Source organism: Orbicella faveolata, unplaced genomic scaffold (genome assembly GCF_042242905.1).
Source record: "Orbicella faveolata isolate gen_17 unplaced genomic scaffold, um_ofav_v1 contig_26, whole genome shotgun sequence".
Classification (NCBI taxonomy): domain Eukaryota; kingdom Metazoa; phylum Cnidaria; class Anthozoa; order Scleractinia; family Merulinidae; genus Orbicella; species Orbicella faveolata.
In genome coordinates this window covers 15647189-15670038 of record NW_028301554.1, presented here as the reverse complement: position 1 = coordinate 15670038, position 22850 = coordinate 15647189, and the positions used below count along the sequence as shown (strand labels likewise).

At 44.8% G+C, this 22850-nt stretch overlaps 1 protein-coding gene and 4 pseudogenes across 1 annotated transcript in view; 3 read left to right on the top strand and 2 right to left on the bottom strand.

Moving 5' to 3' along the window:
* The window catches only part of LOC110044115 (uncharacterized), a 169446-nt gene that overhangs the window by 110635 nt on the left and 35961 nt on the right, over positions 1-22850 (top strand). The window lies entirely within an intron of this gene.
* On the bottom strand, positions 13456-14186 carry LOC149108287 (uncharacterized; annotated as a pseudogene).
* Positions 14374-16591, top strand: LOC149108286 (uncharacterized; annotated as a pseudogene).
* LOC149108285 (uncharacterized) lies at positions 16599-17996 on the bottom strand (annotated as a pseudogene).
* On the top strand, positions 18059-19382 carry LOC149108284 (uncharacterized; annotated as a pseudogene).

Below are 22850 nucleotides of genomic sequence, written 5' to 3'. Positions count from 1 at the left end.
TTCGATAGTTTCCGACTCTTCAAAGGCTTCGTTTTTTCCAGATACATCTCCAACCTTGACATAGAACGCAGTCATTTCCCCCAATGTTTCCTGTGCGTTTTCCAGGGCTGTCCAAGGGTGCTCAATCACGCTTTCGACGACCGGTAACTCGGAATCTTTAAGACAAACTCTTTCCAGCTCATGTCGGAGTTTCGTGCCTTTTGTTTTTTCGGTACGCTTTTGCTTCTTTCTCTGTAGTAACAGAATATCCGTTTCCTTCTTTTTCTCGACTCCACTTAGTCCTGTTTGTTCGGCGTTTTCATTGGTAAATTTGGTAACAGCGGTATCATCGGTATCGGAGGCCATAACCGCACAACTCAAAAACTCAAAACACGAAACGGCACCTCAAAGCAAACACCAGTTCACCCCTTCCTCCCGTCGTGGTCGCCAGAAAATGTTCGTGAGCGGTAAACGGAAACGGTACTCGACCAAAACACTTCAAAATCGGTAAAACGGTAAACTCTAAACAGCACAAAACTCTCTAAAAGGCACAACTACTGCTCACTGGAAACTGTCTAAAACTCTGCCCATAAAACGTCCACGCAACTTAAATTCGTACGCGCAACTAACGTACACGTAACTTAATTTCTAAATGTTTCTGTGTGCGCACGCGCTATTCGCACGTCACGCCACTTCAGAACTGTTTTCTTAACAGGAATTGTCAAACGAGAACTTGAAGTTGATTTCTTTTGTACAGTCTAAATTGTCATGTGATTGCCAATATCAGTGTCCAAGTGCTCTGTATTACATCATACAAATTTGAATGCACTCTTCGCCAATGAAGACCAGTTTTAGGATCCTGAAACATTAACCATATAATGCTTGGTATTGAACGAATAATTTTAGATTTTTGTCTTTTCACCAGTTTCAATCCACCTTTTAGTTCATATTCTTCACACATTTCTGTTTCTCCATTGGTGAGATCATGATCAACATAATCACTGAAATCATTTTCAGGCAAGCAGTCATCAGAGGTAGATGTTTCAACTGGACTTTTAGGTTCTACCTCTCTTTTACTTTGTCACAGTTATATTCATGTTGGAAAATTAGTTAGACGTAATTTAGCAATATCTTCAATTGAATTTTGTTCCATGTTGAGGAGCATCTTTCACCCAGAATAAATAATGTATGTGTGGAAAACCACGCTGATGGAATTCAACTCTAGGGAAAAAATCAGCTACTTCACCAATAGGTTTCAGGGCACTTTTCAAAATGTCACGAAGAAACAACTGGAGCATGTGCTCAAAGTCCCTAGCACAAGTGACAGGATCATTTTTAATTAAGTCTGATTTCTTTTGCCATGTCACAACTTGGATTTCGTCATCAGTGCACTCACGTACTCGAGGCTTCGATTTAGTGTTGGAGCCCTGCTAACAGTGTGGTGCGTGTGTGTGCGGTTTGTTTCGCTAAGTTGTGAGCGCAGTTTCCGAAAGGCAGTGTTAAGCGTAAACGTGAACACTGCAAAACTCTTTACATCCTCGATGTACTCAAACGCAATTTAATATCACTTTTGTTAAGTGTAGAGCATTTGTCAAGACGGTTTTAAATTTTACTATGAAAAGTAGCAAACGTGACGATTTTTTCCTTCAACTTCCAAAATGGCGGATTGCAAGGAAAAACCTCGTCCCCAGGGCCGTCTCCTCGACATTCTTTCCAAAATGGTGGCTCGTCGGGAGAAGACCTTGGTAAAGGCTGTGTCACGTGGTACAAAATCTCCAAAAAATTTCTGAGATTTTTATCACGTGACCTGATGAGCTTAAACAAAATGGCAGCCAAAGTTGAGTTCGAAATTTACCTTAGGACGTGGAAACGTTTTGTACGAGGCAGTGATGGCAGATAACACGTTATTTTGGCTGGGTTTTTGGGAGCAGATCGCTTTGTTATAGAACCTGGAGTGCTACGGAATGTAAAATTATATCCAGAAATGTAAGCTGCCAGTTTGTACTGTTGGGTGATCAGCTCACAAGAAAGACTGTACCCATTTAAAATAAAGAAGATTATAGTCATTTTTCTTACCGTGCTCTCAGTTTTTATGTAACTATCAAGGCTTGATTTTGACAATTCGATGAGTGGCTTTATTTACAAGAACTTCAGTGGAACTTTTCCCAGCAAGACAGCTAAGTTATGCAGTCTGTAATAGTAGCTAACGGTAAAAGCAGATTGGTTGGTAATTTTTATGGACTCATTTTATAACAAGCACTAATTTAATGCAATAGCATGGTCTTATTCTGTTGCCAGCACTGATCAGATTGAGTATAGTTTCTTTGGTTTTGACATTCCAGGAAACCACTTCAGATTGGGTGCTGCCATTATGCCAAAGATTCCGGAAATTTCGTTCAGAATTCAAATGGAAAGGTCCGTTTCGGTTTCTTGCGACCGGAATATTTGGGATCACCTCTGGAGGTGGTCCACTTATTTTGGTCGGAATATTCCGACCGAAATTCACCGTTCCATTTTTGACCAACCGGTTCTTTGCCCTAATTAGGGAATTCGCTAAAGGAATAAAAAATGGTAAGAGCCATTCCTATTGGTTGGCCCGCTTTAATCGGAAAATGTCGTTCCATTTTCGTAGGGTATTCCCACTGATCTGTGACCGGTCGGTTTGGCATAATGGCAAGCACCCATTATTACTGATTTTGAAAGCTATCTAAACGAAAAAACACTTTTGGAGGTGAAACAGTTGCAATTAGACCTCCGAAAGAAAGTATATATTTAACAAGACTACACAAAATCTGCAGAGTTTGGAAAGTTTTCTTGTCACATACCCCTTCCCAACACCTGAGAGCCTTTTTGGTGACAAAAACGGAGTTACAGAAAAAGCTACTTTCTGAGAGACCCAAAATTTACCTCTGTAAATTGTGCAATCTGTGTTAACAACATACCTTCCCATTTTCTAACCGACAATTTGGTTGGTTCTTTAATAAGACCCCCCAATGTGATTGGTTTTCGATCGCCCTGGAAACATTCCCCTTCCTCCCAAGCAATGTTGATTTTCCTATTTCTAAGACTCTGCAGATCACAGCACCTACAAACCATTGAACTAGGGGGCCAGGGATATCAGAGTCATCAATAAATGCACATGAAGTAGAATTGAAATAAAAAACCTAAAAAGCACTTGCATCTCATGACATTTTCTCCACACCCTATACCCAGGCAAGAACCTCAATATGATCTTGCATACTTCCCAATGGAATGATTGTAATGTAAAATTTCCACCACCATGTCTAATTTCCATGAAGGACATTGTGTCCATTTTGACAGTGAGTATTGTTTCATATACAGTCGAAGGACCACCTTGGACATTCCAAAAAGACGTCGCATATGCTAATGCGCTCTCATTGTTTCAGTCAGTGTGTGACGTTTTGCAACTGCTTAAAATTGAGGCGTTCGTAATAGAATTTTAATCTTCTCTTTACTGATCTTTAATTTTACATCGCACAACTCTCATTTAATAAATGTCAGGTGTAGGGTTATCTTTTCAATGTAATAATAGACCAATTTCGATATATTAAAATTCAGCCTAAAACAAAAGACCTCAGCACGAGGCACCGGGGAATAACTGCAGAGTTTGTGGGGTTTTTTCCTCCGAGCCTCGTGCTGAGGTCTATTGTTTAGGGCTGAATTTTAACATATCGAAATTGGGCTATTGCTGGGAACATACAATCTAGTTTGGTAGCATGAGATTAAGATAGCCTAATATGACCCTAAGGTGGAGCAACAATTTTCAACACTAATTTTGGTTACACTTGAGCCAGAAGTTCAGTTAGTAGAGAGCCACATGTAATACGCATCAGCATGCCCTCCCCTTTCACTGAGATCCTTGTACAGGCTAATTTTGCGTCCAAGATGGTTTTAGAATTCAAAATGTCCCATGCCTCAGAGGTTGCGCAAGGAACCATGTTAAGAGGGGCCCTCTGTAAATTTCAACTATGGCCATTTGGACCAGGAAAAATCAAATTCCTCAAACTTTCTCAGATGAATGGTCTAGATAGGTGATTCACAAAAATATAACTTTCAGTTCAATTCCATTCGTATGTTAGCGTTGGGGCCGCCATCTTGGTTTTGCCCCTCTGAGAGGGCTTTCTGCGGCCATTTTGGGGAACATTTTTAACAATTTGCCATACAAAGAAAACGATATAACTCCGGGTAAAAACCCTTTATTCGAGACAAGCAAATGTTTTTTGTTACATTGAGAGGCTGTTTTGGCAATTTGATCATCACCTGATTTTTTTTACAGAATTTTAAATTTCTTTCCTTTCGGACTACTTATGAAGCGCCATAAAAAAGGCGAAGTTTAAAGGAAAATATCGCCAAAAGTACATCACTTGAGATCCCAAAACTACCCTCTACTTAAAGAGCAATGTCTCATGTGTAAAAACATGCAATAAAATTTTGGGGCAGTTAAAACTGTAAAATGTTAGAAGAAGAAGTTTAAGCTGTGCTTTTGTCAACAAAGACCGCCGTTCCAATTAGCATAATAACATGAAAATAACGATGCACACAGAAAGTAACGATATATTCCACTTACCTCGCAACATGTCGACAACTGGATGTTCCACGATGCCTCATGTTATATTTCCAGTATGTTTCAGCCACATTTTCGGTGATTAGTGTACGAAATCACTCTCAGACATCGCCACGGTTAAGCAGATTTCAACTCTCCGAAGCCCGCTTCATAACATCTATCAACATTATTTGTCTTTCGTCTCATAAGCCGCCGTTTACAAGAAGTTTAACAATTTGCTGAGATCCTAACTGACCCAGAAGTCTGTTAGCAACCTTTAAAATCCTCCTCTTAATCGAGGATTCTCATCAAGAACTCGTTTAAGCTCAGTTCTGTTTTGATCTGTTGTGCAGCCGCCATTATTCTACATATTGCGTTACATTTGACAAATGCACATTCCAACGGGTAGTGGTAGGGTGGGTAGGAGGTGGAAAAGTAACCGCCATTTTACGCATTTCTGTGGGTAAACTAGTAACTGGCTTTCCCAGAATGATTTGAACATGAGCTTCTGCTTGCGGGCATTTTCTAGGCTATATTTGCAGGGTAGGTGGGGGAAGGGGGGGTGGGGGTGGGGGGTCGTGTATTAAAAAAAAAGAAAACGATAGACAGTATCAGGTCAAAAGATTATGATCTGTGTATCTTGATCAGCTTTATCAGTTCATCAGTGAGGCCCTATTAGGAGTTTTCAGGATACTGGATATTTGGGTAAAAAATAATAGGAAGCAAGAAATTTAGGGGAAAAATTAATGAGGTAGAGCATGTTTAGATCAGATAAAGCGGGACAGTTGTGTCTTTCGCTGCCGGAAGTGCGATCAAATTTTGCAAAGGACAACAGACTGACGAATAGTGCGCAGGAAGTAATGGTAAGCGACGTTTTATTGAAACTCCTTACATTTTCTTAGCCGTTTCACTTTTGCATCAGAAAAGAAAATGCTCAGAAAATAACTGAAGGACGGTTAAGGACGGTGCCTTCTTTTTTGTGGGCACACGGTCTGTGCATTACGTAAGGCATGGCTTAAACGCCAGGCGCGCGCTTGGGTTGGAACTAGTGACATAATTAACTATACCCTACCAAGCGTGCGGCCGAAACAAATTTCGCACTTAAATTACGAGCCTATACTAAAACCGGGATTACCAGAAAAGCAGCATATCGCTAAGCACTAACTGTGAACGGCTTCCAGATGAAAAACTAGCTTTTATCGTATCCGTAGGAAAAAATCATACTGAAATTCAACTGTACATGGTATAATGCGCGCGCAAAAAAACTGCAAGAGACATCAATGCTTAACCTACTTTCCAAGTAACAGGAAAAAATGTAACGGACACCGACAAAGTTTTCGAAAGGATGAAACAACTTATTTAACTTTTGAAAAAGGAATGATTACACCTACATTTTATGGTATGAATTGGAATTGGTAAGCCTATTCAACAATGCATTAGTTTTTGGCTGTGAGGAAAAATTATGTAGACTGTATTTTGGCTATGCCAGAAGAGTGCTGTCCAGGGACGCTCAAAGCGCTGTTGCGACGATTCTGTTATTAAATACATATCAAAAGTGGTTTTTATGTTACCACTTGCACCGTAGTTTAAAGATGTTTTTTAATATGATTAGTTTTCTGCATGTAAAGGCGAACTTTAGGGGAATCCGTGAAGAAATATCTTTACCTTTTTTCAGAAAAATGCTACCGTCAGCAGTAACTAATTATCTCGGAAAAATTAATGACTACATCCAGTTTTCTTTGTGGATTCTAATAACCCTGGCTAAGATCTACTTTTTCCATGTTTTCTTAATCTGACGGAAACACGTTTGTATTTTGTAGGCATCATTCGTTATGAGCCTGAGGCACCCCACAGCCGCTAATGTCGTTCAGTTCTGTGATGGAGCACAGCTGCATGTCTGCACAAGACTAGTTTTCAACCCTATGCAGGGCGCTTTAAAATACCCGCATCTATCAAGCGAAGCACTAATGCTGACGCTTAGCTTTTTAAAGACATTATAGATGCGTTTAAGGCACACAAGTTGAATGAGTCATAAGCAATTGGATGGGTTAACTGACACTTGTCAGAAACATCTGCAGCTTGATTCTCAGCGGTTGTTGTGTCTTCCTGGAGGACCTTCTCCTGTCTGTTTCTGAGCTTTGAGGCCATTCTCGAGAGGAAGGATTAAACGTGGCAAGGAGTCAGGAACTCATCACAGGTGAACCGCCTAATTCTGGCCTCATCATTTGAGCGCCTCATCTTTTGAGCGCCTCATCTTTTGTCCTACAGTAATTGCTTCGACTTTTATGGCCGTCTCCTGACCCGAGAAAAACTTTTCTTCAAGGTAGTTTTTTTTTTTTTTTTGCTTTTCTTTGAAACGAGTGGCCTTTTTCGTCACTTTCAGGGTCCAGCCTTTAGGTTTAATTTCTTCAGCGGGGACTGGAAGAGTATAATTTGCTAGGATATGGTGAACACCACGATTGTCGCTATATCATATTTTGGCCTTGTCAAATAGGGTTTCCCTTTCAGGAACAAGTCAACATGAACCGTACTGTAAACTGTTCTTCAGTAATTTTCTGAGCATTTCCTTATCTGAGGCAGAAGTGGAACCGCTTAGAAAAAGGAGTTTCAATAAAACGCCGTTTGTCACTACTTCTTGCGCACTACTTGTCAGTCTGTTGCCTTTCGCAACATTTGATGGCATTTCGGGCAGCGAAACACACAAGTATAATGTATAAAGTATAAAAAAACAAAAGTAAGAGGCTTTTTATTTGTTCTATCCGTATTCTATTTGTAATAAATGAAAATTCTCGTAAAAAACTAATGGCTGTCAATGAGATTAGGATAGTTGTTTACATATACAGTGTGGAATGTTGTGCTTCGATCTCTTTGCAGACACAAAGGTTGCCATGTAAAAAATTCGTGTTAAACGGTACAGAATTCGGGACACATTTAATTCTCTGTTTATTTCTCCAGCTCCGTCTTTATCTATCTATTCAGTGTAACAAGTGTGCGCTTCGAAATTACTAACAAGGAGCTGCGTTACCTAACCTCAAAACCCCTAAAATCTGATACAAAACTTTCATATTCCACCGTGATATAAGTACTAAGATGTCCAGAATAAATGCTTACAGCAGTTGAGATACTTTTATTTTATCCTAAATAGCAGACCATTGTTGAGGCCCCATAGTGGGAGGGGGGGGCTGTCGGTGTATCCCTTATCCTATTAATTTTTGTCCTAAATGTCTTGTATCCTGTTAAATCCAGCTCAAAGATTTCTTACTCAGTTAATGTCCTGTTTTATCTGATCTAAACATGCTCTACCCCATTAATATTTCCCCTAAATTTCTTGCTTCCTATTAACGTCTTACCCAAATATCTAGTATCCTGAAAACCCCTAATAGGGCCTCACTGATGAACTGATAAAGCTGATCAAGATACACAAATCCAGGAGGCATAATCGGGGACGGGGACCGTAAGCGCACGCCATTTCTAGTATTGGGGTTGTCCCCATAATATGGGACAATAATTCTATTTTTAGAACAAATTGCGCCATCGCCTGCGGCACACGCGCGTACATGCTGCGAGGATTTTTGCGGATGTCGCGCGGGGGAAATGGCGTCCGAAATTCCCGAAATTTTTCATGTCTTTGGCCCACAACTCAACGCGTTTACGTCTGTTGGAATTTTGCTTAAGTATTTTCGTCGTAAGCTGCTCCAGTTTGAGTGAAGTAAGACAGTGTCGAATTAAGGTATGTTCCGCTTTAAGCTTAGATATATATCGCTGACTAAGTTGTGTTCCGATGGATGCTTCTTTTACATGAGCTGTACATTACTCCACTTTAAATTTCACATATGTTGAAGATTAACAGCTTTTCCATTACACAGCAAAAAACTAGCTCGATATATTTAGATATAGCAGAGCTTCAGGACTTCATAGTTTCCTAGCTCCTCTTGCCACACGCTTGCGAGGAATTTGCCAGTCTATGGTGACCGAAAAGTAAAACAAAATAATTGCTAGTTTGAGTTTCGCCTGAATTGTAAGCAATGCTTGATGTTTCATCAAGGCCCAATAACTTTACGTCCGTAGATACTGCTCAGTTTCATTCGTGTAAAAATCCAGTAAATTCTCTGTTGTCGATGAATGAGAGCGCCCGCCGATGCGTGTTTTGTGCAGTCAGTAAACATGACAAATTGTACTTCCGCTGCACTTTCGTGTGAAAACGTACATCGAACTCAAACAATAACTCATACAGTTTTTAAATATGTTTAACTTTGATAAATGTTTGAGAACATATTAAAAGCTAAGCTGAAAATATGTGAATAACACAGAAATAATCGGTAAAGTTACGATGACGCTTTCTTTAGTCAACTTGGAATAACGATTTCGATTTGGTTGATCGAGTTATCAAAACTCCTTGTCTATTTTCATTTTCGCAGTGTAAAACTTCACTATGCTTATGTTGAAGAAACACACATGATGTTAGTAGCCTTTTTTGCGTTCGTGAAATTTGTTACAGCATCTCAGCACAAAAGATAACGAAAGAAATCTTTGTCAAGATTTGTGGCAATTGAAAACACCGACTCGGACTTGAAAGTGCACGAGCTGCACTATGCAAATGATTTAATTGTACGCGTCAGACTTTCCTTTCAAAAACTTTTGCAAACTCACCAAACAAGCAGAAACAATAAGAAACCATCAAAACAGGTTTTTGTTATGACGAACCATTGTCTGAGAAACTCACAAATTAACTCGATACCAGAGTAGAGAGCTTTCTAGCTAAATTCTTAAGTCAGAACAAACGCAAAAACATACGCGTAAGCTTACAACTAGCGCGAGCAGATCTCAATATTCATTCCCAGCGCGAGATTGAAGTCTTGTTTTCGACCCTGAAAAAACCACCTTTTCCGTTAGCTCAGAGCATAAAACTACATATAAGCGCCCTGGTTCGTATTCCCTGCCTTATTCCCTGCCATCGCTGTGAAAAATACGCAAGAGAATCTCTCAACTCTCACCATTTGATCACGCAACGTGACAACATCCACGCGAGAGCCCCCGACATGTGCGTGAATCCGCGCAGATATATGACGTCAGGATGGCGCAATTTGTTCTAAAAATAGAAAAATTGTCCCATATCATGGGTGCGTGCGAATCCCGAGACTTACGGTCTCCGTCCCCGATTATGCCTCCAGACAAATCTTAATCTTTTGACCTGATACTGTCTATTGTTTTCTTTTTTTCAATACACGATCCCCCCCCACCCCACCCCTTCCCCCACCTACCCTGCAAATATAGCCTAGAAAATGCCCGCAAGCAGAAGCTCATGTTCAAATCATTCTGGGAAAGCCAGTTACTAGTTTACCCACAGAAATGCGTAAAATGGCTTTAATGGTGGTTACTTTTCCACCTCCTACCCACCCTACCCCTACCCATTGGAATGTGCATTTGTCAAATGTAATGCAATCTGTGGAATAATGGCGGCTGCACAACAGATCAAAACAGAACTGAGCTTAAACGAGTTCTTGATGAGAATCCTCGATTAAGAGGAGGATTTTAAAGGTTGCTAACAGACTTCTTGGTCAGTTAGGATCTCAGCAAATTGTTAAACTTCTTGTAAACGGCGGCTTATGAGATGAAAGACAAATAATGTTGATAGATGTTATGAAGCGGGCTTCGGAGAGTTGAAATCTGCTTAACCGTGGCGATGTCTGAGAGTGATTTCGTACACTAATCACCGAAAATGTGGCTGAAACATACTGGAAATATAACATGAGGCATCGTGGAACATCCAGTTGTCGACATGTCGCGAGGTAAGTGGAATATATCGTTACTTTATATGTACATCGTTATTTTCATGTTATTATGCTAATTGGAATGGCGGTCTTTGTTGACAAAAGCACAGCTTAAACTTCTTCTTCTAACATTTTACAGTTTTAACTGCCCCAAAATTTTATTGCATGTTTTTACACGTGAGACATTGCTCTTTAAGTGGAGGGTAGTTTTGGGATCTCAAGTGATGTACTTTTGGCGATATTTTCCTTTAAACTTCGCCTTTTTTTATGGCGCTTCATAAGTAGTCCGAAAGGAAAGAAATTTAAAATTCTGTAAAAAAAATCAGGTGATGATCAAATTGCCAAAACAGCCTCTCAATGTAACAAAAAACATTTGCTTGTCTCGAATAAAGGGTTTTTACCCGGAGTTATATCGTTTTCTTTGTATGGCAAATTGTTAAAAATTTACAGAGGGCGCCTCTTAAGTTTCCAATTGACCGGCCTTCAAGTCTGATTTAATGAATTTGCGGTTCAACTTGCCGACATCAGGTAACACTGGTTTCACAACTTTTTTCTCAAGTTTATTGCGTTTAAGCCTGCGAAACAGGTGGATTAGAGGGGCAGAGAGCGAGACGCTAGAGCGAAACTCGATACAGGAGCGTGAAGCGCGAGACGAAAAAAATCCGCCTGTAGTCACACCATTGTTTATGCTCTCCCAACCGTTCGTCTGGGGAACAGTTTTCGCGGATTGGTTGCTTTAAGCCACGTGACGTCAGATGCGAGAAAACGCAAAATATGTTAAATTGGGTGACAGGTCTACACGGACTCCGACGGCTTGTGACACTTCTACATTTGCCGTTCTCTTATAAATGCCAGCCTCTCGACCTTTTATTTTGCTCCTCACTTGTTTCCGAAGGGCGCTTAATGTTGTTGTGTTCTCAGGAGGACTTTTCTAAAAGTAGAGGAGAGCCGTTGGACTGTTAGAGGTCAAAGCTCTGCCCGGGAGCTCTGCATGGTTTTCGCTGTTATCTATCGCCTTTTAAGTATAAATCTACTAGCGTTCTACCACAAATGCCGTTCTCTGATTGGCTACGCTACTCACTATCTTGAGTTTGACACCTCTGTAATTTGCCAGTTGCCGAGTTATTAAGTGCTGTTTGTCTTGCCTCATTTCTATTTAATTATACGTTCTGAAGGAAAAAAGTCGGTTATCATGTTGATTACTTGCATTCTATATTATAATGCCGGGCTCAGTTGTTAGATTAAAACTGTGTTAGGCTTGTTACCACAGATCATTTTTAGCATTGTCCGATCTTTTCCGGCGTCGCCAGAGCTGCTGCATGCTATAGGGCTGGTTCACACTTTGACATAAGCATAAGCATAAACATAAGCATAAGAAAAATATGTGTGAACCGGGGTTACATAAGCATAAGCATAAGGATGGCTTTCGCAGGTGCAGTTCACCTCTCAGGAATCAAAGATAGCGCATAACGAAGTCGAAATTGGATTGTTGCTACTGTTAAGCCGTAGAAATCAAAGAAGATTACTTATGTACCTGTCAAAACAATGGAACTAACCTCTCTATTAACATTCGAACGTGGATCACTTACCATCCGCTAATCCAACCTCCTTTGCTACATAACTCCAAGCCAACATTTTCTTGTTTTTGTCTTTAAAGTCTGCTGAAGTAGTATATAGGGGATTAAGCAAATGCCATTTCGCAGAGGGAGCTTTATTTAAGCTTATCGCAGCCCCCACCATCAAGTCCGGCCCTCACAAGCTCGGGCCGGTTGAGCCTGGGGGCTGCAAAACGGTTAAATGCAGCTCCCTCTTTGAAATAGTATTTGCTTAATCCCCTATATACTACTCACAAAAAAGGAGTGCGATAAATTAGAAACGCGCGAGCCCGCTGTCATACCGCCCGAGTCGCGATGTATAGAGCGCCAAACAAGTGCGGGTGGCTGATTCGGGGCCGGAAAGAAAGCTGCGGAAAGCGCTGTTACGGGGCGTATCGCGGCCAGCACAACTACCAGCTGAAAAAAGGAATGAAAAAGCCAGAGCCATGCAGAGAATGCGGAGTCGGACTGCTGTGCAACTACCGTCTTTGCAAGCGCTGCGGCGGGGGCGCGCTAAAACAGCGGCTTCACCGCAAACAAGAAAAAGCGAAAAAAGCTTTTCAGCTTGTTTTGCTCGAGCTGCAAGAAAGAAACACACCAGTTAGAGAAATGTAACCGGGGTTATATCCCAAGGAGCCATGTCTTCCTGTGGACTTTACGAGGTCATTCAAAAGATCCCTCCAGAGAGACTTTCCGAGGCCTTTCAAAACCTCCCTCCAGAGATTCGCGAGAGAATTTACAATATGTATATCAGGTTAAAAAGAAAGGAAAGAAAGTCAATGGGCTGGGATGAGGTGCATTACGAGATTGCTGAGGCGCCCTTTTGCGAAAAACTATCAAGAATTGTAAAGGTCATGTTTTGCAGTAAATGCAACTCTTGCGGCCTAAAAGGACTCTGTTACGAGTGTTATAAAAACGGAGAAAAACATTATCTTGGCTGCCCCGTGTATGACGAGAACGACTACGACGAAATCTTTCAGAAATTTTACTGAGCTGCGCCGATATTTACAACCGGTCGAATTACATTTAAAAATCCACGGTTTCATTTGCATATGATAAAACATGCTTGTCAGTGTTCACTTGATTGCGTTTCTCGTGAATGAATATTTCACGCCTGAGTGGCAGAGACATGTGCGTGATATTACACGCGAAGTTGTTGAATGCTTTCATGACGCGGTTACGGTTGAGGCGACACAGCTTCCCGCTGCGAATTCCTGAAGGCTTCAGTTTAAGCGCGTTGCATTCCTCTTGGCTTCAGTTGAAGCGATCAGGAATTTTCAAAGCCACCAGGAATGTTGAAGTCAAAAGGAATTTTACAGGCGGATTTCTATTTTTTGTCCACAGTTTGTTAGAATAGGGTATTTCTTCTCGGCCTGGCCAATAAAAATGGGACTTTTCACCTTTTTTCGAGGAAAAATTGGGCACGAAACGCGGTAGAACAAAGAGACTTCACTAGAGCGATAAAAAGAAACAGCTGATCGGGGGGTTTCCCCTATTTCGCACATGACTGCGTCAGTGAGTAACCTTCTCGAAAGTTCAAGGCTATTCATGTGGCAAGAAAAAAACCGCAATCACCTGTTTTTGACAAGACAAAGAGAGAGTTTTGTGTTTTTTCGCTCGAAATTCAGTTCGAAGCGGGAGGTTTCGTGATTTTTTTTATCATTTCCGCTTCAAGTCTGCCGCGGATGTCTTTCTCAAGTTTTTGGACATCAACATCAGGAAGCTTTCTTGTTGATGGTCGGCGGAGCATCCTTGCTCGGACCTGATCTTTCAGAAAGTTGTATTGCTGAAACTCCGAAAGGATAGTGTCGAACTCGTGGGAAGACACCTCGTTGTTGTTCAAAGCGTTCGAGAGAAGTCTGTTGACGGTGTCGCGCTTGGCAACGGCGAGCGTGGTGATCTCTTGATGCTTCTTGATCTTCGAGTCGAGCTTTTTGCCGGCGAGAATCATCGCAGACGAAACGAGAGCGAAGCCCCCACCAGCGCCGCCAAGAGGAAGGGCAGCCGGCAAGCCAACCACAGACAGAGCGGAGCCAAAACTTGCACTGGAAAACGCTGCCGAGAGAACGCTGGAGCCGGCGGCGCCCCAATTAACGAACTTTCTCGCGCGTTTGTATTTTTTGCGACGAGGCGATAGTGGTTGACCTCGCCGGCCAATGTATTGGAAATCTCGTTGACCTTCTGCAAGCGGAAATTTTGAGAAGGCTCTACCGCCGCCACCGGATATAGTGGCTCGGCAGGCGGCGCGCTTGGAGGCAACAGATTCGCCGAAGACATTGCGTATATAAAGAAATTTAATTTAACTCTAATTCAAAAAGAAGCGGCAGGCCTTTGAAATCAAAGAGTTCGCCATTTTCATCCTTCACTTTTAAGGTGATGCTGTTTATGAACTTGTCTGTAGAAGCGTCACGGAAAACGTTTTGCGATGAGTCGATGTTATAGCTGACTTTTTCATAAGGTTTTCCTCTGACGTCAACCTTGGCAAGAAGGTCTGACTTCTTTCCATTCAAAAAGTTTTTTGTTGAGTCAACGAGATCGCAGTGGATAAAGTAGCAACTTGGGCTGTTAAGCTTTTTGATATATTCTTCTTTCTTCATATTTCTCCCGATTCCAAGAAAATTGGCCAAACTGTAATCAACGGAAACTTCTTTCGCTTGATTAATGTTGAGTGCATTACTATCGACGGTTGTAATTTTAAGAACAGAATTGGGGTTATTCGTTTCTAAGACCAATTTCCCCTTTTTCTTGTAATGTTCAAAACTAGATTGCAGTTCTTTTACGATGCTGTCGACATTGTAATGGCCTTCAGGCAATGATGCAACCACATCGTTGGTTCCTTTAAAAAACATTCTGCCAACAGAACTCAGATTATGCCACGAGTTGAAAAAAGAACAACTCAAAAGTCTGGCATAGCTTGCTCCTGGGAGCTGCTCTTCGAAAGAGATGGTCTCGCCGTTCTGTTGCGTGACAAGAGTGAGAACAACCATTTTTATATTCAACAAATAAAATTATGTTCAAAATACATGGCGAATGTGTGGAAAGATCCAAACCTTTTGATAAAAGACTCAATTGCCAAGGCAAACACATGGAGAGAATTTGTGGGACATTTCCCCAAGGCCGATAGATCCCGTTTCATTGCTCAGGGGAGTACAGACGGAAAAAACATAATGGAAGAAATCTTTTTCAAAGAGGGCCCAGGCTCGCTTCAAAGCGTCTTCGGCTCAGACAAAAAATATTGGAGAAAGGAAATGAAAAAGGCGCTCGGTTTGGAAGACAAGCGCTCGGGGGCTGTTGGAGGTTTTCCTTACCAGCTGGCGCCGCTTGGTTCAAAAGTTTCATTGCCCATCCCTGCCGTACCTTTTGACGGAAAAGCGCGAAGTTTGAAAAAAATATTCGACGCTCCAATCCAAATATACGTCACGCCTGAACAATATTTCAGGACAAAATTCCGTGAAATATTTGAAAAAACCAAACTCAGGCCCACGTCGGCAGTCGAATCAAAATGCTGGCTGGGAGGGCCTGACATGAAATATTGGCCGCAACAGCTCAACTTCGCGGTTTTCTGCACGACACAGGGGTGCGGAGTTTCTCGCGACATCTTTGAAAGCGGGATGGATCTCCCCCCGCAGATAAGGGCTTTCTACAAATTCCACGTATATTTCACGGTCAGGCGAATTTTGTACCAGCTTGGAGGAATTCAGAGCATGAGCGCTTTGCCCGGAGACCCGCCGTTCAACCAATACAACAATCATTACGACGTCGCTTCGTACAAAAGGATATGTGGCGAGTCCAGCATTGCCCCCTCGGGCGATTTCCGCTTCACGCACGGGGAAAACCACGGTCTGGGAAGCGTTTACGTGTACGCGACCGGCGCGGGCCCGTCGAAAACCGACTATAAATACCCGGGATGGAACAAATTCAGCGATGAAGGCGGCAAAGCAATAAATGGGGACTTGATCGATTACATCGAGCCGGGGGCCGCTTCAGATGCTCAAGTAGACTGGTTCGCGCCCAACACCGCGAACGGTTTGACGCAGGCGGGCTTGTCGAGAATCAACCAGTGAATCGAGGCTTTCGTTTACTGCGTCCTGGGTGCGCAAGTCAACGTCCGCAGCAGCATTCTCGGCTCTGGCAGTCGGGCGAGAGAAGCCCAGAGCGAGTTCCTGGTGCTGATGGAAGACGCGATCAGACAGCCCGACTTGGCCGCGAGCGTGCAAAGGTACCAGCTCGTGGTGGACCAAGCGAAGGTCAGGCTCAATCTCGCTGTTGCCCCCATGGCGTGGCTCATGCCCGCGCAGATGATAATCAACACCGCAAGCACGATCGGTTACAGTAACAAGCTGAAACAGGCAGTCTCCGGAATGAAACTGGGGGTGAATAACGAGGTAAACCCGGAGACAGAAAAAGCTGGGCTCAAACACATGGCAGGCGTCCCGTCAAAAATTAACCCGCCCAATAGCCACCCGTCCAACCCGATTCACAAAGCCGCAACAGCCGAATCGGGGCACGTGGTTCCACCCCACAGGAAACCAGCTTCGACCGAAACACAGCAAGTGCAGCCACCGACGCAAAAAATTGAGCCCGAGGCTGCAGACAAAACGCCGCAACATCAAATTAACAAAACGGCGGTAATTGTCGGTGTTGTTGGATTTTCTGCGTTGCTGTTCACGGCTTGGCGCTAAGCTAACGCTACTTCTTAAAATATTTTTTGAACAAAAAGGCCACCGCAGCAAGAATGAGCAGCCAGGTGTGCTCGGCCAGAAACCCGACGACTTGGCCGGCGGCTTTGAACAGGAAGCTCACGATCGAGCCAATCAGCCCGGGCAGCAGAGAGCCGAGTTTCGCGGCAATATCTTTGAGGCCGTTCCCCAAAGCTTTGCCGGTGGCTTTCAAACTTCTGGTGAGGACCCCGATGACAGCGCCGATTGTGGTCCCGGTGGCGAGAAGAATGGCAGTCAATGTCACGCCATATTTTTTGAAGATCTCCTCGACCCTTTCCAAGAGAGGCCGCCCCCTTTCCCTTTCCGCGATCTGAGTTTGCAAACGGGCGATCTCCTCGTTTCTTTCTGCAACTCTGCCTTCTGCGGCTTCTTTTTCAGAGGGCGAGGCATTCTCATCTTGGATGATCGCCTGGTCTTCCTCGTTTTGGCGCTGCAGCTCGCTTTCCTGCTCTTTCAGGGCGTCCAACGGTTTTGTTTGGTTGAGCCTTTCTTCCATGGCGTTTGTTTCACTTTCTTTTGCTGTGAGGCTGGCCCTGAGTCTGTCAACCTTGGCTTGTTCCTTTTCTCTGGCCATTGCTTTTTTTGTGAACGAGTCCAAAGCTTTTTTCCTGTTTTCAAGATCGGTTTGATAGTTCTTTTTCTGTTGTTTGAGCCTACGCAGCTCTGCTTCACTGTCAAGATTCGAACCATATTTATCTCCAATTTCACCAATCTGAGCATCAGTTTGCGCAATTTTTCGTCTCAGGGTTTCCACTTTTTTCTTTTCTTCTTCTCTTTACGAAGAGAGCTTTTCCGCCTGTTGAAGTTGGATTTCTGCCTCTCTCAGTCTTTAGCGTTGTTCTATGATGGTGTCGCGGTCTTCAGCAATGATGTCTTCAGCTCTTTGCCCCAGAGCTGTTTTTTTCGCGTCTGTGAAACGTTTTAGTAACCCTTCGTCGCCAAGCTTGAAAATTTTTGACTCACCCCCCCGGGGGCCAAATGAAACGATCTCAGATTGATTTCCTTTTTTGCTGAAACCAATTGGGCCCAATTTTTTGAAGTCTACCTTCGGGAACAATCTTCTGATTTTTTCTTTTGCCCTTTCAAGCATGGCCGGTTTGTCATCGGTATGTACGAAATCACCGAGCAAAGGGGTTTCTCCCTGATAAGAAGTGTCAGGCAGGCCGGACTGCTCGTGAGGAAAAGTACTCATTTCCGTTTGTTCGCCCCCGTGGTAGGGGTCGCCAGGTTGGTAGGGAGTGGACGCCGTGCCTGGCTGAAAAGGACGGGTTGTGTCAACCTCTTGTTCGCCTTCATCAGAGTCGTGGTCAAGCCGATTGTCAACGCCGGGGTCTTCGTAACCAAATTCGCCACCGCCTTCCGCCATAGAGATATATTTCAAGCGAATTATTTTTCAAATTAGAAATAATCGCCGGTGTTTTATGCACAATGGCAGAGGTGCCGGAGAACCTTCGCCCAACGCACAGAGAAAAGGCCATGCACGCCATGAAGGCCGAGCGCGCGGTCAAGCGGATCACTTTTAACCCCTCTGAAGCCAACCCTGGCAATACGCTGTACGTTTACGTGCCCAAGTTAAACGAGAACGAGGTTCTGGTGCCGGGCTCGCTAGCGCTTGTCTTTGACATCGACCTTGCTGGGGGGCACGCCAACAACTTCCTCGTCCAAAACGTCACGCGTGCGCTGGTTGACAGGCTGGTCGTGTCGTTTGCGGGAAGAACCCTGCAAGACACGGTTGGGTACGACATCCACAAAACTTTCGAAGACCTTTTCCTTTCGCAGGAAGAGCGCGACAACAGGATTCTCGAAGAGATTCAGAGCGAAGATCTGTGCAAGATCCGCTCAGACGCGGGAGACAAGAAAGACTCAGGCGTTGATGCTGAAAAAAAGGTGAACGAGGTATACGGAAAAAAGTACCGGATCAGGCTTGACCATCAGATCTTAACCGACCACGGCGTTTTCTACCCCCAGGCCCTTTACAACGACCTCAAGTTCGACGTAAAACTCGCCCAAGCTATACACGTGGTCAAAGGCTCCGACACAACCCAGCTGAAATACAAGCTGAAAAACATCCAGCTCGAGTACAAAATGATCCGCAGCAAGACTCTGGCAGACGAGGCGCGTAGCGTTTACACCAGTGGCAAAGAGTTGCTTTACGACCACGTGATGCATGACAAAGAGGTAGCCTTCAAAAAAGACAGACTCGAGGATCACCATCAAAGTCAACGCACAAAGAAGGTCACTGAAAGCCCTCCTCCTCCTGTTTGTAGAGCCTTATACTGCGGGTGCCAGAGATTCAGAAAAATTCATCTTCCCCGATCTGACGAAAGTCAGCGTCACGGTCAACGGCTCGCCCAACATGCTTTACAACAACGGCATCGAAGGCAAGGACATGTGGGAAGAGGCCCGCAACCTGTTTGTGAAAGAAAAAAATAAAACAGAGCACATGGATCTGACAAAGTTTTACACCGGTGACAGGTTCGGGCTTGTGATTGATATGCGCACGATGGTGGATCAGTCGATGCACGGCAGCGGCACCCGCATTGTGAACAGTACGCACGGTGTCCAGCTGGAAATTGAGCGGAAAACCGAAGGCTCAGGCAACGTGAAATGCCACGTATTCGTCATCGCCGACTCGCAGCTCAACCTCATGAACAGTCAGCTTGAAGATGTGCAGTATTGAATATAACAGCGCTGCGCGCGGCAAAAACTTTCTCCAGGCGGAAGACATGGACCCAAGCAAGATACCCTTCAACGCTCTCATCGTGGGGCCGACAAATTCCGGCAAATCGAGGTTTGTAGTTGACCAGCTCTACGGCCGGTTCCGCGGAAAGTTCGACTACATCGTGCTCATCTGCCCGACGTTCACGCACAACAGGACCTACCACCAGCTTGGCGAAAACGATCCGAGAATGGATGTGATAGTCTGTGAGCAGCACTACATGGAAAGGTGGCTGAAGCTCGTGAGATGGCTTTCCGAGGGCACCAACACGCTCATAATCCTCGACGACTGTGCGGCCTCCAAAGACGTGAAAGGGCGAACAGGCGAGCTGGTGAATCTCGCCTTTTCTACACGACATTTGGGCATCAGCGTGTGGGTGCTGACCCAGAAGTTGACCGGAATAACCGCTTCCTTCCGTGAGAACGTGGCGGCGATCGTCCTCTTTTACATCCCTTCGGCCAGGATAACGAAAGCCTTCTTCGGCGATTACGCTGGCGAGCTCTCCCCGGATGAGTACAGAGGGTTGCTTTCAAAGCTGAAAGAGCGAAAGTTCTCTTATCTTGTGTTCGCGCTTCGCCACCCGTACGGGGTAAAGTTATTTGAATAAAAAAATGCGAGCTGTATATAGCCTTGCACAATGTCTGCAGAAGACGCGTTAGGAGATGTTATGAACCTTCTTGAAAGGGAGCCCGCACTGTCGAGTGGTCTCGCAGGCGGCCTTGTTCCAACCGCCCCCGACATTCCTGCTCTTCGCGAGCAGCTGGCCGTTCTCGTGTCCACAGGCAAAGCAGAAGAGGCCATCGGAGTGCAGCTGACACACGAGCAGGTGAAGCGCCTGAGCGACAAAGATGTCGAGACATACACCAAACGCTACGAGACGTACGTGGGCTCGAAGACCACGGAAAGCCTGATCGACAGCTTCATTTTTCTTGCAACCAAAGCGGTCGGAATGGCCGTCGAAATCAAAGACATCGAGGCTTACCAAAAAGAGCTCATACCACACGGCAAGCGACGACTCCAGCTGCAACCACGCAGCGCGTAAAAAACCCCAAGCGTGTGGCCGCCGGAAAAATGGTTGCCGAAAGAAGTCGTCTGGCCCGAGAAGAACAGAAGAAAGCGGCCGAGGCTTATTACGCAGAAAAGCAAGCGAAAGCCACCACAGCGGCCCCAAAGCCCGCCTCGGATACAAAAGAAGAAAGCCCAAAGGGCGGCGGCCTTTTTGGCCTCACCACCAACCAATGGATTGGTATTGGCGGCATAGGCGTTTCCCTGGCCGGGCTCTATTACAAGCGTGAAGAGATAATGGCTATGGCCAACGCCGCATTACACAAAATTAGAACGCAGAAGCCCGCGCCTGAGCCCGCTCCTGAGCTCGCGAGTGTCAAGCCAAAACCTGCTCGCGATACACAGCCAAGAGGATTAAAAACACTGATTTAAATGTTTGCACGTGATTCATATCTCACGATGACGATCCCAAGCATTGCGCAGGTTCTAATCTATACAGCAGCAATCGGAGGGATTACGCTTTTTTGGGCCTATTTTACCATCAAGACGTGGAGGATGGTGAGACGTCTTACCGACGAAATGCTTGTTGAAGAGGGAGAAAGGTGGAGAAAAATGGAACAAGAGGTCAGGCGAAAAATTGAAATAGAAGACAAAATCAAAGAATTCGCGGAAGAAGAAGAAGCTGAAAGACAGGTCCCCAATTAATTTTGTTTTAAACTTTCGCTCTTTCCTTATATCAAGCGCGCCATGTCCGACAACAAGCTTCTCAAGATCGTCATTGACGCCGCAACTCTCACGGGATTAGCCGCGGGCATCGGCTGGGCCACGAAAAAGGTTGTGAAAGAGAATTTCACTTCTGATCCCAGCAGCAGCTTTATGAATTACATGAAGTTCACCGTCGTCGTGGCGGGCAGCATTGCGCTAAAAGGGTACCTTGAGGACCAGAAAATCCTCCCCGCCAGCATTTGAAATTTTTAGTTTTGAATAAAACGGTCTCTTATATCATCGCGCCATGGCAAGTATTGCAATAGTTGACGTTCACGAGGCTGTTTTGAGATCTGCGAGAGAAGATGGAAAGAGCTACGACGAAGCGCTTAAGGAGTTTTTTGAGCGTTTCGAGAGTTCACTTCTGAACTACAGCTGGATCGAGGCAAACTTGGCCAAAAAGGGTGCGGAGGTTTTGAAAGATATTCAGGCGCGAGCCGCCGAGAAGTATCAAAACGCCAAAGAAAAATACAATGAGCCCGAAGACCTTCTCGTCTGGATTGCGAACAACTTGGTAACATTCGAGGAAAAACAGGAATGAGTTGTGATTTGAAAAAAAGACTCTGCTATATTATACCATGGCGAGCATCGCGATCATGATTGGCGGGGCTGCGTTGAACGCCGCGGCTTTTATCGGCGGCAATTATCTGGCGAGGGCGCTCGGCGGGGGCGACAAAGCCGCGCTTGAAGAAAAGAAGCGCCACGACAAAGCTCTCAAAGATTATCAAGCCGCTTACGCCAAATACACGCGCGACCGGACACAACTTCTTGACTGGATCGCGACCAACGCGCAAACAAAGGAGTAGGCCAAGCAGAACATGACCAACACGGACTACGCCTTCAAACTCTACTACCAGGCGCATCCTGACGAACAGATGACACCTCCCAAGGAGCCCAAGTTCTCAGATTTCTATCGGCCAAGCGAGCAGCAGAAAAACGTTGAACTCGCGTTCGTGGGCGCCGGGGCGCGCGCTCTGGGCTACGCGGCCTTCCGGTTCCTTTAAACTTTTTTACACCTTACTTATATGGATGCCAAACTCGCGAACATCTACTACAGCCCCGGGGGCTACTGGAAAGGAATCGCCGCGATCAAAAAATTGGCCGAGGCCGGCAAGGTACCTGAAGAAGCCGCAAAAAAGTGGCTGATCAGGCAAGCGCTCTGGCAGATATACCTCCCCGCGCCGAAGCAGATTCCTCAGCCGAAATTCGACGTTCCCACGCCCAACAGGGTCCATCAGGCTGACCTTCTTTTTCTGCCGCACGACAAGCTCCCTCGCGGCCGCAAAGTTTTCAAATACGCGGTCACCGTTGTCGACGTGGCCAGCCGCTTCAAAGAGGCCGAACCCCTGACTTCGAAAAATTCTGATGAGTTCGCCCTGGCCTTTCAGAAGATTTACAAGCGGTCGCCTCTCGAATGGCCCGAAATGCTGCAGGTTGACCCCAGGCGCGAATTCATGGGCACCGTCACCAAAGAGATGGACAAACACAAAACCTTTATCCGGCGCGGGCGCGTTAACATTCACCGCGACCAGGCCATTGTCGAACGTTTCAACCGCACTCTGGCTGAGCGATTGTTCGGGCACCAGTACGCCGAAGAGATGCTTCTCCCTGAGGGCAAGTGGTCCACTGCCTGGGTGAAAAGACTTCCTGAAGTTGTTTCGGCTCTCAAGAACGAGGTCACAAGCCTTATCGGTAAGAAACCCGCCGTTGCCATCAAAGAAAAGTCTGTTT